We start from the raw sequence: 9,904 nt of genomic DNA on the forward strand, positions 1-9,904 counted from the left end.
GGGCCTTGCTGACCTGGGCCAGAATCACGGCTTCAGGCGTGTGGCTACCACTCCAGAGCCTCTTCCTCCCCACCTGCCGGTCTCAGTGCCAAACACCCCTGCCCCTCCTTCTAGGAAGTACGGGCTGCGGGTGGGGGTTGTGCAAACAAGGGAAGCGGGAATGAAGTGGGAGGGGCTGTTGACATTGGAAAGGGACGGCCTCGGAGCCGGTCTGTGGCCCCTCCTAGGCCTGGGTGGCCGAGGTCCAGGGACTTGGGGCATCATGGGTGTCACTTGAGCACAGCTCTGTGCTCCAGCGGTTTGCCCAGGGCCGACTGCAGCGTTAGGGAGAGATCCGTGTAGAAACCCAGTGCGCAGCCCCCTTGATGGGGAGGAGAAATTCCTCTTGCCCCGACCAGCTCTGGGTGGGCCAGGGCTCTCCCGTGGGTGCGGGCAGAGCGGCCGGGATGGGCGCCCATCCCCGAGGCCCTGGCCGGTGCTGTTCTTGGGAAGTGGAAGGTGGAGCCGCCCTCCTGCGGGAGCGGGAGCGGCTGTGACCGCGTGTTCTGTGAAAGCGGAGTGAGTGCGGGTGCAGAGCGGCTGTTCCCCAGGTGGACACAGGAGGCGGGAAGGGCGGGCTTATTGAGCGCCTGCTGTGTACAGATGCCCAGCGAGGCAGCCAGTGCGCCTCACACTGTCCACCGAAGGGATCACACGCTGGCCGCACGGCCCGGTCCTTGCTTTCTCGCTCATTCTATCGTAGACAGCGTTTCTCTGCCAGCGTGTCGTACGCAGACTCACTTGCTAGCCACCTCATTCGTTCAGTCCTCCCAACACCCTTACACAGGGCCAGGGTCACCCACATAGAAAGAAAAGCCCTCGTCCTTTGCCGTCAAGAAGCTGTGCTGTCAGGCTGTCCCAAGGGGCGAAGGCCACAGCGGGGGGATGTGCGTCCATGAACTGACACCGCAGTGAGAAGCATCGTTTTCATGTAGCAGCTGTTCCATCTTCGAGTCTGGTTATGGCTTCTGTAGTCTAGGCCAGTGGTCGGCAAACTCATCAGTCAGCAGAGCCAAATATCCACAGGACAACGATGGAAATTTCTTTTGAGAGCCAAATTTTTTAAACTTAAACTTCTTCTAACGCCACTTCTTCGAAATAGACTCGCCCAGGCCGTGGTATTTTGTGGAAGAGCCACTCTCAAGGGGCCAAAGAGCCGCATGTGGCTCGCGAGCCGCAGTTTGCCGACCCCTGTTCTAGGGCAGCGATTTCCTTTTTTTTAGAACAGCAGGAGTGTACTGACCACAGCGAAGACACAGTCGGGGCAGTGACACCAGGACCACTGCTCTCCTGGTTGCAAGTCTCCTGGGGTCCCTCAGCGGCTGGGGGTACGTGCCTGTGGAGGGGGGCGGGGGGGAACGGGATGGCACCGCGTGCTGGGGCAGGGGGGCGGGAGGGCGTCCCGGCAGCGGCTTTCCACCCGCTGCGCCGCAGGCCCTTGTAGAACACGCGGCCCCTCAGTGTAGTCAGGGCCCTGACCTCCTTTCCCTTCGACTGTCAAAAACCTGGCGACAGCCAGCACCGCAGGAGCTGTCTGGTGTGAATGAATCAACACGATCCCTATTGGGGGTAAAGTTGGTGAAAATGGAACGTTCCTGGGCGTGCCGCCGAGTGTTAGTGATTGGGTCACGGGGCCCCGGATGGACCAGGTTGGAAATCGCTGGCTCCCTAAGGGGGGAGGACGTTCGGTTTTCCTGCAGAATCATCTCTCCGTGTTTTGGTTTGTTGTTGTTTTGTGTGTTTTTTTTTTATAGAAAATCCCCTGCTTTGCCCTAAGAAAGGGGCCTGCCCCGGGAGCAATAGGGGGTCAGGGCCCTCACCTGCCTCGTCTTAATCACACGCGCGGATCGGCGGCCGTGAGGGGACGGGAAGGGCCACGGGAACCCGTCTGCACCTGGGCTGGACACACCCGCTTGCTCCTGGCCCGGCTCCTTCTGGGACCGGCCCTCTCCCCGGCACCCAGGGCCTGGGCTCTCCCGGGACCCACCTAACACCCGGCGCCACCCTCCCGTGGTTCCCTGCAGGGCCGTCCACAGGGCCTCACTGCACTGGCGAACGTGGGGGTCACTCCCAGGGTTGGGCACACTTCCCCAGGGTGGGTCCTGGGTGAGGCACCCTCCGGTTTCACTGGAGTAGTGACAGGGTTTTGTTGTGTTTTTAAATATTTCTTTATTGATTTTTAGAGAGAGAGGAAGGGAGAGGGAGAGGGAGAGAGAGAGAGACATCATCGATCAGCTGCCTCCTGCACGGCCCCCACTGGGGCTTGAACCTGCAACCGAGGCACGTGCCCTTGACCAGGATCGAACCCGGGACCCTTCGGTCTGCGGGCCGACGCTCTACCCGGGGGCCAAGCCGGCCAGGGCATTTCAGGGGTTCTTAACCATGTCAGTTTCACGGACCCTCTGCCACAGTAGGGCATCCCCTGGACACCTTAGAGTAGCATTTTAAGAGAGAGAAAACAAATGCAGAGGATCACAAGGGAAACCAATGGCATTGGAATGTGGTTTTCAAAAGATTAGAAAAACCCAAGTTTACGATAAAGCCGTATGTCGTCCCCCTTCAGTGAAGGGGCCATATTTAGCCATTGGTCCAATAACCACCACCGAATGGCGATGAGCGTAAGTGATGTTCCGCGGCATCGGCAGCAAGTTGAACGGGACGGCGGGAACCCGTGTCCCCCGACGGCAGGCGCAGGTGCCGCTGCTGCTCCGGTTCAGTTCGCTCCTCATGGGAGACACACCAAGTCCCCGTCGGAGTCCGGGAAGAGGAGACGGGGTTCCCTGCACGTTCACCGGCCCCTGAGCCACGCCGGGCCCCCCGGGAGGCGCCTGCACCGGGGAATGCCAGCCCGCTTCCCGAGTGGGTGCGGGCCCGTCCCCCAGGAGCCTCGGTGAGAGTGACTGTGCCCCGTCCTGACGCACTGGCCGCCGTCCCGGCGTTAACGGTGGCCGGGCGGTGGGCGTGAGCTGCACCTGCGTGTCCTGTGCCTCACGGGGCGTCTCTCCTACCGTTTCCTGTTCTGTGTAATAACGGCCTTCCACTCCCTGATCGGTTGTTGTGTTTTTTTGTCTTTGACTTGAAGGAATTCTTTATATATTCTGGATAGTCATCACTACTATTTTTTTTAATGTTTTTATTGATTTCAGAGACAGAAAGGGAGAGGGAGGTGGAGCCGTCAGTGAGGAGAGAGCGTCTGCTCCGGTTGGCGGCTCTTTCCTCGGATGGCGGCCGCGTCCTCCCGCTTCTCGGCGTGCCTCGTAGATTGCGATCAGACCCCTGACGGGAGGGCTGGCGCCCGCAGCACGCTGGTCTTTGTCCTCTTCCTCCGGAAAGCGATGGCTCTTGTTCCGGAAGGCAGCTCCGTTCCCAGCAGTGGCCGTGGCCGGTGGTGGCTGGGTTCTAGGACTGATTAAGGCAGGTTTAGTTCATGTTGCCCTCAATCTGGGATGTGGTCCTCGCTTCTAACCCGGGGCCCTTCTTTCCCTGGCTGGTTGCTCAGTGGTTAGAGCATCGGCCCCCAGTCAAGGTCACGTCCTTGGGTTGCTTGCAGGTTAGATCCCTGGACCAGGTCGAGGCACGTGCAGGAGGCAACCAGTTGATGTGTCTCTCTCACATCCATATTCCTCTCTCGCTCCATCCCCCCTCCCACTTTCTCTGAAAAGCAATGGAAACAATACCCTCAGGTGAGGATGAACAGAAAACAAAACAAGACGTGGCCCTTCAGGGGTGTCCGCAGAAAGCCCACGCGGCTTACCCAGCATCTCTACTTTGGCCGGACTTGAGTTCCAGTCTCTGTCTGCAGCTGAGCAGCTGCTGCCATCTCTGCTCAGTGCTTTGGCCTCCGGTTCTCACTTTCCACGCAGCCCCTGGGAGATGCACCCTGTCCCTGCGCCAGGAGGGTCCCCCAAGGATGTCAGGGGATTGTACACAGACTGTAGGGCGGCCCCCCTCCAGGGCCTGCCCTCCCTCAGTGCCCAGCTCCTCTCGCAGCCCTGCAGGGCAGCGTCTGCTTCTCAGCCCATCGGACGGACGCCGCCTCCTGCCTGAATTGTCCCCCGTGTGCTGGGAGGCGGAGGAGGTGCCGGGGGGACTGGCCACACCTGGAGGCCACCCCTCGCTTCGGCCGCCACAGGGCGCTGCTTGCCCTCCGCCGGGACCTTCACAGAGCTCCCCTTGTCCTCAGCTGATCGCGGCCGCGGGCAGGAGGGGCAGTGTGACCCACGTTCCTGTGCTGTTACCTGACAGGGACTCACCCCGGATCTCCAGTGGGCACTCCATAGCAATCCAGCACACCCAGAACTCACCCGCCCAGCCTCTCCCCAAAAAGACAGAAACCGGGTCGGCTTTCCCTTCCCTCCTCAGCTCCGGGCTGGCTCTGGGCTCTCAGGTCTCTGTGATTATTAACTCGTTCATTTTGCATCGATTACGGAGCCCTCGCTGCAAGCGGCTCAGGGCTGCTTGGCTACCACCCCCTTCACCTTTTCTTCACATTTACCGGCCTCTGTTTTTTTTTTCTTTTCCATTAATAGCCTGTATTTGTCTCATGGATGAAATACTCTGTCTACTCTCTAAGGCTTACTTTTTCTTATTGATTGATTTTTTTTTTGAGAGAGAGAGAGAGAGAGAAAGAGGGGAGAGAGAGAAAGAGAGAGACATTGATTTGTTGTTCCACTTGAACATTCACTGGGGGGTCTTGTATGTGCTCCGGGCGCGGATCGAACCTGCAGCCTTGGCTTATCACGACGATGCTCTAACCAACGCACCCCCGGCCAGGGCTCTGAGTTCCGCTGGAGCATCTGTGTGTGAACTGCTAGCCTGGGTGCTGGTCTCTCTTTACTGAGTTTTTGGCTTTTCTTGGTATTCGTTTTCCTCACATGTCTTGTGATTTAAAGTTTTATGCCCATATTTGTGCTTCCAAATCCCCAAGAGGCTGGCCGAGGAAGGACCTTGCTTCTGGACAGGTGTCCTCCCGCTGGGGCCCTCCCTCTCCCCGGCAGCTTCCTGCCACCTGGGGCCTGGCCAGCGGGGCTGCGGTGGGGGAGCGGATGCTCTGGGTGGTGCGCCCGGTCGGTAGTCACGTGACCGCCGCCCCAGGCTGCGCCCTGGCCATCTCCACAAACGCAGAGCTTTCTCCGAGCTCGGGATGGGCTCTCGCAGGAGGAGCTCCGTGAAGATGCCAGCCTTTCCCTTGGATGCGATTTCTCCACCGAACCACCCGCCCGCGCTGTGCCCTCCGGAGCTCCTGCACGGGCCGAGGCGCCCGGACACCGTTTTGCTTTTTTCACTGACAGATGGATTCTGAGTTTCGGGACATACTTGGCAGGGCGCCGGGGCCGCGTGCCCGAGGCTACGGCCGATGGGCTCCCCGTCGCTCTGCCAGGCACGGCGCTGGCTGTGACCATACAGCCCAGGCCGGCCCCTCGGGATCGGGCGGCTCCTCGGGCTTGAGGTTCGGAGTTCACGGACCTGCCAACCTCAGCGTTGGTCACCGGCCGAGGCGTGGAAAACGCGGCCCCGGATTAGCAGTTTGAGAGGAAACCTTCCGTGAATGTCCCCCTGAAACCCGCTGCGGGGCAGCGAGGGGGCAACCGGTTCCAGGAGAACCGCCGCGGCTTCTGCTCCGTGGCCGCCGGGGGCAGCGACACGGATGTGTGACGGTGCGGCTCAGGGCACGGCACTCTGGTTCCGGAGGGGGACGGGCATTTGGGTGGGCACGCACGCCGGGGGGAGGGTCACCCCACTTCTGGCCCAGAAAGCGGCCGGGGAGCCCCGGGCAGAGCGGTCCTTGGGAACTGCCGAAGCCCCGGATCCTTCCGGGTGCGACTGGAGAAATCTGTCCGAGCGTGGCAGTGTCTGCGGGCCGGCCCTGCGGGTGCCAGAGGAGGACCTGGGAGCGAGCATTCCAGCCTAAGCCGATTTCCGATGAGATCCTTATCCATGAGCAGGCGACCGGCCGCCCGCTTCTTCATGTTCCAGTGGGCGGATTCTTGCAGGGGAACTCTGCACTGATTCAGCGTCCGCTCAGCTTGGAGGGGGTGGGGGGTGTAGCTTCAAAAACAAAAACAAAAGCAGGTTCCCGGCTGCAGTCCTCGCACCCGCCCACCCAGCCGGCAGCCGGCAGCCGGCGCCTCCGCAGCCTCCCCGCCCGGCCTGGCGGGCTCCGGCCCAGCCACAGTGGCTCTCTCCTCGGGCTGCGGGCAGGTGTCCTTTCCTTTAAACGCGGCCTCCTGGCTCTCAGGTGCTTCCGAGGACATCGCCCAGCTGTCTTTCTCTCCGCGGCAAATGGCACGTCCTGGGTAACTTGGTGGCTGTTAATCATTACACACCGCGAGCCAGTTAATCCGCCCCAGTCCCATCACACCGGGCACTGTGCGCGGGAACCAGGGCGCATCGACGCGCTGACTCGGACGCGGTGCCAGGCTCTGCGCACCGAGTCTGGAGCAGGTGGAAAGCTGAGATGAAGTTTCCAAAAAGGAAGGTAGGGCCTGGAACGTTGATGGGGAGATAAAGCTGTGGCAATGCCGTGGAAGGAAGGACAGCCTGTTACATGGACTCCTGTTGTCTCTGGAATGTGGTGATTATCCTGCGGATGGCCGTGACGCACGGCCCGGCGCCGCCCCCAGCGGGCTGCGGGCAGTGGGAGCCGGGCCGGCGTCCGCACGGCTGTGGGGCGTGTGAGCCGGCCTCCCGGCCCGGCGGCCCCAGACGTGTAATTAGAGGCTCCGGCCCGGTGATGCGCAGACAAGTCTTATCACGCGTCTGGGCGGCCGTGGGTGCACGTTCCCTCCGCGCCCGGCCGGTCCCGGGAACCGTCCAAAGCTTCTGCTCAGCCAAGGCCTTGCGTCGATCTCAGTAGAAAAGCGCGCAGAGGACCCTGGCTCTCGCAAGAGCCCTGGGCCAGCCGGGACCTGGCGCGCACAGCCGGGCGGAGACACCGCCGTCCGCCCCTCCGCCTCACACCAGAAGGGCGTGTCCCCGTCCGTCCGGGGGCGGCTCCGGGCGCGCCCCGCCCACTGCGGAGTGACAGAGCGGCAGGCGTGTGGTTAAGATGCTTGACGTGGGTCCAAGTTATTTCCAAGGAATGAAGGTGGTGCCTTTGTCCATAGGACTCAGCCCAGGAGACCGACACGCACTCTCCCGTGGACTGGGCCCGCCCACTGGCCTTTTTACTTCGGGGGGGGGGGGGGGGGGAGGAGCTGCAGATGTGTGGCCTCAGGATCGTGTTAGTGAACTTGCCTCGGGCCGACTTGCTTGGGTTCCTGGTAGTTTTCTGAGTCGTAGGCTGAGGGATGAGGGCACTGGAGGCGCCCCTCGCCGGCCCGGTGGCCAGAGATCAGCTCTTCCTCGGCAGGTCAACCCCGGCCCCGGCCCTCCCCCACCCCAGACCCCATCTCCCTGCCAGGCGGTGTGGACCTTGGGAACAGAGGGTCCTGGCAGGGTGGCCGGGTTTCCTGACAAGTGCGTCCCCGCCAAGCATGCTGGCACGGCGCGGACACCATGGAGCTGAGCCTGTTGACACTCGCTCTGGGAGGCTGCTCGGCGGCGCGGGCCGAAGCGTCTTCCAGCGCGAACTTCCAAGTGCAAGGAAAGCACGGAAATGCACCCCCTCCCGCCGCATCGGACACGGCCCCGTGCCCACGGGGAGCGCAGGCGAGGCTGCCCGGTTGGGACCCACTTGAATCTTCTCTCCTGTTCTCCTGACTTTCCCCAGTAAATCCCAGAACTTCTCTCAAAGGTGGTGATTCTCGCGTGGAGAGGGAAAGGGCCGGAACGCTGGTCCGCGACCCAGCCTCTGAGCGACTTGGAACCAGACATACGCTCCTGAGGACAAGAAGGCCTCCAGCTCCGGTCCCGAGTTAGAAAGCCAGGGCGCTTCCTGGTTGGTTTACAGGGACGGGAGGGAGGCCTCAAGGTGTGCGCGCCCGAAGCCCTTAAAGGAAACGCTCCTCACGACCCCTCGGTGCGAAGTGCTGGCTGCACGAATAACCCTGCGGAAAGCCTTGGCCATCAACACGAGCCTCAGTTTACCTTCCCGGCACCATCACCGTAACGTACAGTATAAAACACGGCAACGTATTTTTAAAGCTTTATTAGCTTTGCACAAGATGCCTAGCAGAATGCCAATATTAATTTGTAAATTAAAGAGTAGAGCCGAAGTCCATTTTGATAGTCACTATTTCTATCTTATAGTGACAATGTCCACTTCCTGGTTTTGATAATGGACTGTAATTAGATACGATGTTAACAGTGGGAGAATCTGGGGAATGGGTACAGGGGGACCTCTGTGTATTATTTTTGAAACTTCTTGGGAATCTGTAATTATTTGAAAATAAAAAGTAAAAACAAACAAATACCTGTATATGCAATAACCATGTTAGGAGCTTATGTTTAAGAAAAAGGCTCCATGTACCCTAAAACTGTAAGTTATGTGGTGAAATTAAGAACTAAAATAAGACTAGCTCAGTACGTTTTGATTCTTGAATCAGGAGACAGATGGAGTAGCTCTCCTTTCTCCAGCTATGAAACCTTCTGGAAGGGTCTATGGGCCTCTCTTCTGGACTAGGACCCCTCAGAGTGAAGAAACAGCCTCTTGAACGTAGTGAAGACGTAAACAAGATGAAACTTCCACTAGCGCGTGGACCTTGGTAAAAATGAGAGAGGCAGTGCATTCCGATTATTGCGGCCTGGGCAGACTTTAATATTTACCCGATTTGGAGTTGACTTACAAGAGTCCCCTTGACCCCAGCTCTGCTTTCGGCCACCCCGTCCCTCCCGATCCAGCCCTCGGGTTTGCAGGGCTTCGTGTCCGGCTCCGCCTGGTCCCGTGCTGACGGGAAAGAGGCTCCGAGAAGCGAGGGGAAGCCTCTGGGAGGAGGTGCGGGCAGGACTGGAGCCTGTTTCCGGACTGACTTTGTGACTAGGTGATACCTGCCTCCAGGGGGACTCAGCACGCCAGGTGGCAGCGGACAGCGGTCTCCCCGCTGGGACTGTCTGCGCAGCTGCTGTGTGTCGGACGAGGCCGAGTTGTGTCGTGAGGATGCTTTGGAGTGCACTTTGCTCTGTGCGGGTTGAGGACCGAGCTGGCACACGGTGCCGTGGCCAGGGTTCTGGTCACATGGTGTTAGCATGGCAGCACACATTAGCATGGGCAGGAAATGATAGGAAAGTGCAGGTTATCTTAAAATCAAAGGCAATCCCAAAGGTAAGAGGGAAGCAGGTATGGAACTGATCTTATTAGATAAATTAAAAATTAGATTATTTTTGCAGGAACTGCCTGACCAGCGTGGCTCAGTGGTTGAGCATCGACCTATGAACCAGGAGGTCATGGTTCGATTCCTGGTCAAGGGCACATGCCCAGGGTTGCAGGCTCGATCCCCAGTGTGAGGTGGGCAGGAGGAAGCCAATTAATGATTCTCTCTCATCATTGATGTTTCTGTCTCTCTCTTTCCTTCCTCTCTGAAATCAATAAAAATCTATTTTTAAAAATCTATAATAATAAAAGCGTAATATGCAAATCAACTGAATGGCCGTCTGGACAACCTTCCAGACGAAACCAGGACTGCAGCCGTGGGATCGAGGCAGCCACAAGGGCCTGCTCGTGCACGAATTTCGTGCACCGGGCCTCTAGTCCTATATAAAAGGCTAATATGCAAATCAACCAAATGGCAGAACGACCAGTCACTATGACGTGCACCGACCACCAGGGGGCAGACGCTCAATGCAGGAGCTGCCCCCTGGTGGTCAGTGTGTTCCCACAAGGGGGCGTGCCACTCCGCCAGAAGCCAGCCTCATGGCTGGCGGTGGGAGCTTCTCCTGCCTCTGCGGCAGCGCTAAGGATGTCCGACTGATGGCTCAGGGAGTGGGC

The sequence above is a fragment of the Eptesicus fuscus genome, chromosome 9, assembly GCF_027574615.1.
Source record: "Eptesicus fuscus isolate TK198812 chromosome 9, DD_ASM_mEF_20220401, whole genome shotgun sequence".
NCBI lineage: Eukaryota > Metazoa > Chordata > Mammalia > Chiroptera > Vespertilionidae > Eptesicus > Eptesicus fuscus.